Source organism: Triticum aestivum, chromosome 2D (genome assembly GCF_018294505.1).
Source record: "Triticum aestivum cultivar Chinese Spring chromosome 2D, IWGSC CS RefSeq v2.1, whole genome shotgun sequence".
Classification (NCBI taxonomy): Eukaryota; Viridiplantae; Streptophyta; class Magnoliopsida; order Poales; family Poaceae; genus Triticum; species Triticum aestivum.
In genome coordinates this window covers 468,865,315-468,873,359 of record NC_057799.1, presented here as the reverse complement: position 1 = coordinate 468,873,359, position 8,045 = coordinate 468,865,315, and positions in this window count along the sequence as shown.

Genomic DNA, 8,045 nt, shown 5'->3' with positions numbered 1-8,045 from the left:
AAGCTGTCGTGCCGGGGTAAGTTTCTGAAGAAGGATCAGTACATGAAGGTAATTACCTAATCTTAAGGCATTGTACTTAGTTTCCTTGATTTGATTCATAGGCGTAGCGCTCGAATTTATCTTTACTATTTTAGGTGGCCCGAGATGGTGTGCGGATAAGATGATTGTTGGGAGGCGTTGGTGGATGAGTGGTGCACAGGACGCTGGCGAGCCGTCCATGACAATGCCAAGGACCGACATGCCCAAATGGTTGGTGTGCTGCACCATCAAGGCAACACTAACTTATATCAGTTCGGGCGGAATTGGGTGTGTGTTTTGGTTCATGCTCCATGCAATTCGTTCTTCATGCTAGCTTGAGCCCTTTACTAATAATTTGTTCCTCTCTTCTAGGCACGACACAATAACACGGAGGTGCCTGAGGTGTATGACCTCTATGCCATGTCCCATATTGCTTCGTACAAGAAGGCCAGAGCATTCTCTGAGTCAGACCTCGATCATCCAGAGAATTTCACCAACATCTCATCCCACCACAAGCTCGTGAGGTACAACCAGGAGGGGAAGGCGAGGAAAGGGGAGGACTTTAACCCGAGCCAGCATCCCTTTGATCCAGAGCTGGTGAGGATATCTGGTGGCGGGAGGCCCCATGGCTCATTAGCCATTGGAGATGGACTGATACGTTGTCCTCTCACTCTCCCGGATATCAAGGCGCGCTAGACGAGCTCCTGTCCTAAAATAAGGACTCGTCCACGTCCAGTCGATCTCGCCATCAAGGTTAGTTCACTACAAAAAAAGACACATCTGTGACATTTTGGGCTGAATGAATTTTTTCTGTCATGCTTATGATACTTCTATGACGATAATTGTGACAAAACCCGGTATCATCGTAGATGTGGTGGGCGCCGCTGTAACACCCCGAGAATCATGCTACAGTAACTCTCTGTGATTAAGCTAATCACGTTGCTAAACAGGGCTTGATCACATTGGAATCACCTTTCTTTCAAACTCCTAATTCAAACTTCAAATATAATTAAAGTGAAAAATAAAAGGTTTTCAAAAGTTTAAACAAAATTGTTCCATGGGTGCCAAATAATACACTGGTAATTATTATGGAGAAAACTCCTTTTTAGAAAATGCCTAAGTATTTTAAAATGGGTTAAAAGGGTGAAAGAAAACAAATAAAAGAAAATGCAAAACAAAACAGAAAACAGAACAAAAAAAAGGGAACAAAAGCCCCCCCGGACCTGGCCCAACTGGGCCACCCCACGCCCAGCCGGCCGGCCCACCCCGCGCTCCCCCTCTCACCTTATCCCACCCCCACCGACACCTCCTCCACCCCCGAAATATCCCACTCACTCCTCCCTCTCCCCCGATCTGGATCGAGGAGGGCTCGACCCCGTCGCCGCGCCTGCCGCCTCGCCCCCGACAACCACGGCGGCCTGAGACCGACGTCGCCGCGCGGAGCCCCTCTCCGTCACCGAACCGCCTCCGAGCTCGTCGCCTCGTCCCCGTCGTCCTCCCCGCGCCCACTGCCCTTATCCCTACGGACCCGCGGTGAGGCCCCGGGCTCCCGCCCCCTCTCCTCGCACCCCCCCCCCCCGCGACTGTCGCCGCGCCTCGCGCGTTCCGTCCCCGCGCTCACCGCGGCCGGCCGCGCCCTGGCCACGCGCTACTCCGACCGGCTGTGCCCGCCTTGCCGCCCGCTTCCCCTGCTACCGCCCGCACGCGCTGCCCCCCCCCCTCACCGCTCCGGTCTGCCGCGCCTCGCGCGCCCCCGAGCCCTGCGGCAACTCCGCCTGCACCTGCCGCCGAGCCCGCCACCGTTGCTGCCGCTCCCCGCGCCCCGCTCCGGTGCCGCCCGGCGCTCCTCCCGTCCTCGCCCTGGTGCCGTGCCACTTCTTCCCCGCCCGCCACGGATCCGTTCGCCCCGTCGGTGCCCTTGCCCGCCCCGCGCGCCGTACCCCCCTCGCCGGAGCTCCCTGCCGCCTCGCAGCGCCCGGTCGGGTGCGCCTCTGTTCGGGCTGGCGCCCGTGCGCCCGCTGCGCGAACGCTCGCGCCCGCGCCCGAAACAGCACCCGCATCGCCCCCTCTGGGCCGCTGCCAGGTGGGCCTCGCCCCACCTGGGCCACTGGACAACGGGGCCTAGCCCACCAGAACGTTTATTAATAAAAAAAGAGATAATAAATAAAATAATAATAATAATAATAAATATAATAAAAATAATAATAATAATAATAATAATAACAATAAATAAAATAATAATAATAATAATAATTTAATTAATAAAGATTAATAAATAAATAAATAAAAATAATTTTAATTAATTAATTAACTAAATAATTAATTAATTAAGTTAATTAATCCTGTTTAATTTAATTAAATAATAATTAATTAGCTAAACCCTAATTAACCTTAACAGTGAATGACAGGTGGGTCCCACTGGACCCACATGTCAGTTTGACTTAGTCAACCCCTGTTGACTGCTGATGTCAGCATGACATCATGCTGATGTCATAAATCCAAATTTCGAATTAAATTAAATATTTAATTAAATTCCAGAAATTAATAAAATCTTTATAAAATCATATCTTTTAATTCGTTACTCGGATTAAAATATTTCCAACATGAAAGTTGCTCAGAACGACGAGACGAATCCGAATACGCAGTCCGTTCGTCCACCCCACCTCCCTAACCTATCGAACTAGCAACTTTCCCCCTCCGGTCCGTCTGTCCGAAAACGCGAAACATCGGGAATACCTCCCGGATGTTCCCCCCCTTCACCGGTACCACCTACTGTCGCGTTAGGACACCCCTAGCACCGCTCACTGTCATGTCACGCATCGTCATGCTTATGTTTGCATTGTATTTACTGTTTCTTCCCCCTCTTCTCTCCGGTAGACTACGAGACCGACACTGCTGCTGCCCAGTTCGACTACGGAGTCGACGACCCCTCCTACTTGCCAGAGCAACCAGGCAAGCCCCCCCCTTGATCACCAGATATCGCCTACTCTCCTCTATACTGCTTGCATTAGAGTAGTGTAGCATGTTACTGCTTTTCGATATCCTATTCTGATGCATAGCCTATCCTTGCTACTACTGTTGATACCTTTACCTGCAATCCTACATGCTTAGTATAGGATGCTAGATTTCCATCAGTGGCCCTACATTCTTGTCCGTCTGCTGTGCTATACTATCGGGCCGTGATCACCTGGGCGGTGATCACGGGCATATACTTATATACTATATACATGACACATGTGATGACTAAAGTCGGGTCGGCTCGTAGGAGTACCCGCAAGTGGATCTTTGTGGCGGAGCGACAGGGCAGGTTGAGACCGCCTAGGTAAGAGGTGGGCCTGGCCCTGGTCGGCGTTCGCGGATACTTAACACGCTTAACGAGATCTTGGTATTTGATCTGAGTCTGGCCATTTGGTCTATACGCACTAACCATCTACGTGGGAGTAGTTATGGGTATCCCGACGTCGTGGTATCAGCCGAAGCTCTTTTGACGTCAGCGACTGAGTGGCGCGCGCCGTGTTGGACCGCTTTGACGTAACCGCCGTGATCGTGTGGGTTGCTAGGTCTGCTCGCGGCCGCGTTCGCAACGTGCAGGTGTGCATAGGGCGATGGGCCCAGACCCCTGCGCGCATAGGTTTAGACCGGCGTGCTGACCTCTCTGTTGAGCCTAGGTGGGGCTGCGACGTGTTGATCTTACGAGGCCGGGCATGACCCAGAAAAGTGTGTCCGGCCAATTGGGATCGAGCGTGTTGGGTTATGTGGTGCACCCCTGCAGGGAAGTTTATCTATTCGAATAGCCGTGTCCCTCGGTAAAAGGACGACCCGGAGTTGTACCTTGAGCTTATGACAACTAGAACTGGATACTGAATAAAATACACCCTTCCAAGTGCCAGATACAACCCGGTGATCGCTCTCTAACAGGGTGACGAGGAGGGGATCGCCGGGTAGGATTATGCTATGCGATGCTACTTGGAGGACTTCAATCTACTCTCTTCTACATGCTGCAAGATGGAGATGTCCAGAAGCGTAGTCTTCGACAGGACTAGCTATCCCCCTCTTATTCCGGCATTCTGCAGTTCAGTCCACTGATATGCCTCTTTACACATATACCCATGCATATGTAGTGTAGCTCCTTGCTTGCGAGTACTTTGGATGAGTACTCACGGTTGCTTTTCTCCCTCTTTTCCCCTTTCTATACCGGATTGTCGCAATCAGATGTTGGAGTTCAGGAGCCAGACGCCACCGTCGACGACGACACCTACGGCACTGGAGGTGCCTACTACTACGTGCAGGCCGCTGACGACGACCAGGAGTAGTTAGGAGGTCCCAGGCAGGAGGCCTTGCCTTTTCGATCGTTGCTACTTTTGTGCTAGCCTTCTTAAGGCAAACTTGTTTAACTTATGTCTGTACTCAGATATTGTTGCTTCCGCTGACTCGTCTATGATCGAGCACTTGTATTCGAGCCCTCGAGGCCCCTGGCTTGTATTATAATGCTTGTATGACTTATTTATGTTTTAGAGTTGTGTTGTGATATCTTCCCGTGAGTCCCTGATCGTGATCGTACACATTTGCGTGCATGATTAGTGTACGGTCAAATCGGGGGCGTCACAAGTTGGTATCAGAGCCGACTGCCTGTAGGAACCCCCCTTCCACACTCCTTGGCCGAAGTCGAGTCTAGTCATTGCAAAAACTTTTACTAACATGGCTGTGCGGCTTACGGGCCCACGTCGCCATTGGGTGGTACTAGGATCTTTTACTCCTCGACCTTTACTCTGGGACTCTGAACTCTCTTCTACTCGGGTTAAACGAATTTACTAACTTTAACACTAGGTTCCCGTGACCGCGTTCACCCCAAAGTTGGATAAGCCATAGTTGTTTCTTAGAATAGTATTTTGAACAATTCACACACTGTCATTTGACTCCTTTGAAACGTCTTTGCTTTCAGATGGAACCCTCGAGGCAGGTCGTGCGCCACACGACGGCCATTGGTGCCTCGGGATCACCTGCGGTGCTAGCTGAGATGATGACCTATCTGGGTTATCGCTGGCACCCTGAGTACACCGTCTACGAGGAGTACCAGGACTTTAACCAGGAGCAGTACCGTGCCATCGTCCACCTCTACTCTCGGGAGTACGACTCCACTACTGTGCTGCACACCGCACATGGTGTTGGTGTGACCATCGATATGGCTGTCCACGATGCAGCCTATGCTGCTCTGACACGTCTTCGTGGAGAGTATCGGGAGTTGGACACCTCCCCTTTCAGGCACATTGCTATCGCCTCTGATGTTGGTGCGGAGGGATACTATACTGCTGCCTACTCCACTGTCACCCGGGAGCCCTTCTACCATCAGCACCTGGTTCTGCATGCTGATGGGCTGGATCGAGCTAACCGAGCTCTTCGCCACGAGATGTACACCACCCGTCAGCACCTTTACCGTGCTCTGACGCTGCTGCACCCCTTTGTCCGGTCTGGACAGGTACCGCGTACTGCGATCTACCCAGCCAGGACCGTGATGCCCCACGGTGTCGGTTGGCCAGAGGTGGGAGGCTACTCTCCCGCACTTGGTCCTTTTCTGCCACCTGAGCACCGGGCTCTACACCTGAGTATCCGCGGCCCCCAGTCTGCTGACGTGGAGGCTATCCGTTGCCTCACTACCAGCTGTCGGGCTACGATTACCTCCACAGTACCTCTTGGGACTGATGTAGGCTTGCTTGTAGTATTAGTTGCAGTCGCCGCGAGCCTGTGTGCCGCCTATGATGTTTTAGTCCATGTACTGAACTCTATGTACTGAACTCTATGCATGACCCCTTTTGTAAGTTATGCCGACTACTATGTAGTAGCTATCGTGCTCCTTCAATTATGCATGTTTCATCATGAATGATTCTTGTCATTGCAAATTTTCTCAATGCTGAACTACCCCTGTTATATATTAGTAGGATGGTTAGACCAGGTGGTCGTGGTCGTGGTGGCGATGCCCCACCACCACCTGAGTACATGGCTGGTATGATCCAACAGTTCGAACTGAACCGCCAATTCATGGAAAATATGATGGCTCAGTTTCCTCGCCCCAATATGAACCAGCAGCCAGCCCAAGTGACTCTTCAAGATTTCATACGCCTCAACCCAACCATCTACCGCAGCTCAACTCAGCCTCTGGATGCTGATGACTGGCTCCGTGACATCACCTATGAGATGGAGTCTGCTGATGTAGCCCCTGCCAGCTATGTCAATTTTGCTTCCTTCTTCTTGAAGGGACCCGCAGCTCAATGGTGGGACAGCCACAGGCGTACTCTGCCAGCTGGAACAATCATCACCTGGCCAGACTTCCAAGCTGCTTTCCGTGCCCGCTTCATTCCTCAGGGAGTCATGGACCGGAAGAAGCGTGAGTTCCGCAACCTCACCCAAGGCAACAAAACTGTTGAAGCTTATCAGCGGGAGTTTCTGGACTTGTCCCGCTATGCTGAAGAAGACATTGCAACTGATGCACGCAGACAGGAGAAGTTCCGTGATGGCCTTCAAGCTGACATCAAGCTCGCACTTCTAGTGCATGACTTTGCTGATTTCGCCACCTTGGTGAATAAGGCCATCAATGTCGAGACTGGTCTGCAGGAATACCAGAGCTCTCAGAGGCGCAACCGTGACACGGGCTCATCTTCGGGCTCGCCCTCACAGAAGCGTAAGATATGGATCCCGAACAGCATGTATCGTCCAAATGCACCTGCTCCCAGGAAATCTTATGCTGCACCGCGTCTGCCTCCTCCACCATCTAAGCAGTCAAAGCTACCAGCTCCCCCACCTGGGGCTCCTGTTCCCACTCCCGATAATGGTCTGTGCTTCAAGTGTGGTCAACCGGGTCACTTTGCCAGGAACTGCTATCAGAATCAGAATCAACTGGCCCTTCCAGCAGCTGGCCGTGGTAACAACCAGCCCCGCAACAACAATGCTAAGTCTCAAGGTCGTGCTCATGCCAACCACGTTGATCTCAGCGAAGCTCAAGACCAGCCTGCTACTGTGATGGGTACACTCCTCGTAAATTCAGTACCAGCATCCGTTTTATTTGATACAGGAGCATCCCACTCATTCATTTCAGCAGAATTTGCATTCCTGCATGGCATTAATCACGAAGAGATAAACACTCCGCTAGTGGTACACACCCCAGCGGGCCAATGTCAAACCTCTATGGTTAGTCGCGATGTTACTGTTGAAATTGAAGGACTGGAATTTCTTGTCTCTCCCATCGTACTGAAGTCCTGTAGCATTGATCTCATTCTGGGAATGAATTGGTTAACAGCGCATACTGCTTCAATCGTTTGCACCACTAAGACCGTCCATCTGCTACACCCTTCAGATGAGATAGTTACTTACCAAGCCCATCTGGTGCAAAATGCCGAGGCAAGGCTCTATGCATTGAATGCATTGAACGCTGCACCACTCGAGGGCATTGAAAACATTCCCGTCGTGCGTGAATTCCTCGACGTCTTCCCTGAAGAACTTCCAGGGATTCCCCCTGCTAGAGCTGTCGAATTCATCATCGACTTGAAACCAGGCACCACTCCTATAGCCAAGCGACCCTACAAAATGCCGCCGCATGAACTCCTTGAGCTTAAGGAGGAAATCGACAAGTCTCTTCGCAAAGGATTCATTCGCCCAAGTTGCTCTCCTTGGGGAGCACCTTCTCTCTTTGTCAAGAAGAAGGATGGGACAAACCGGTTAGTTCAAGACTACCGTCCTATAAACCAAGCTACCATTCAGAATAAATACCCTCTTCCTCGGATCAATGATCTGTATGATCAACTGGCGGGTTCGTCAGTGTTCTCTAAGCTCGACTTGAGGTTGGGCTACCACCAGATCCGTGTTCGCGAAGAGGATATCCCAAAGACCGCCTTCGTGACTCGCTATGGTTCATACGAGTACACCGTCATGTCTTTCGGTTTAACCAATGCTCCAGCCACCTTCTCTCGTCTGATGAACTACATATTCATGGATTACCTCGACAAGTTCGTCGTGGTTTATCTGGATGATATCCT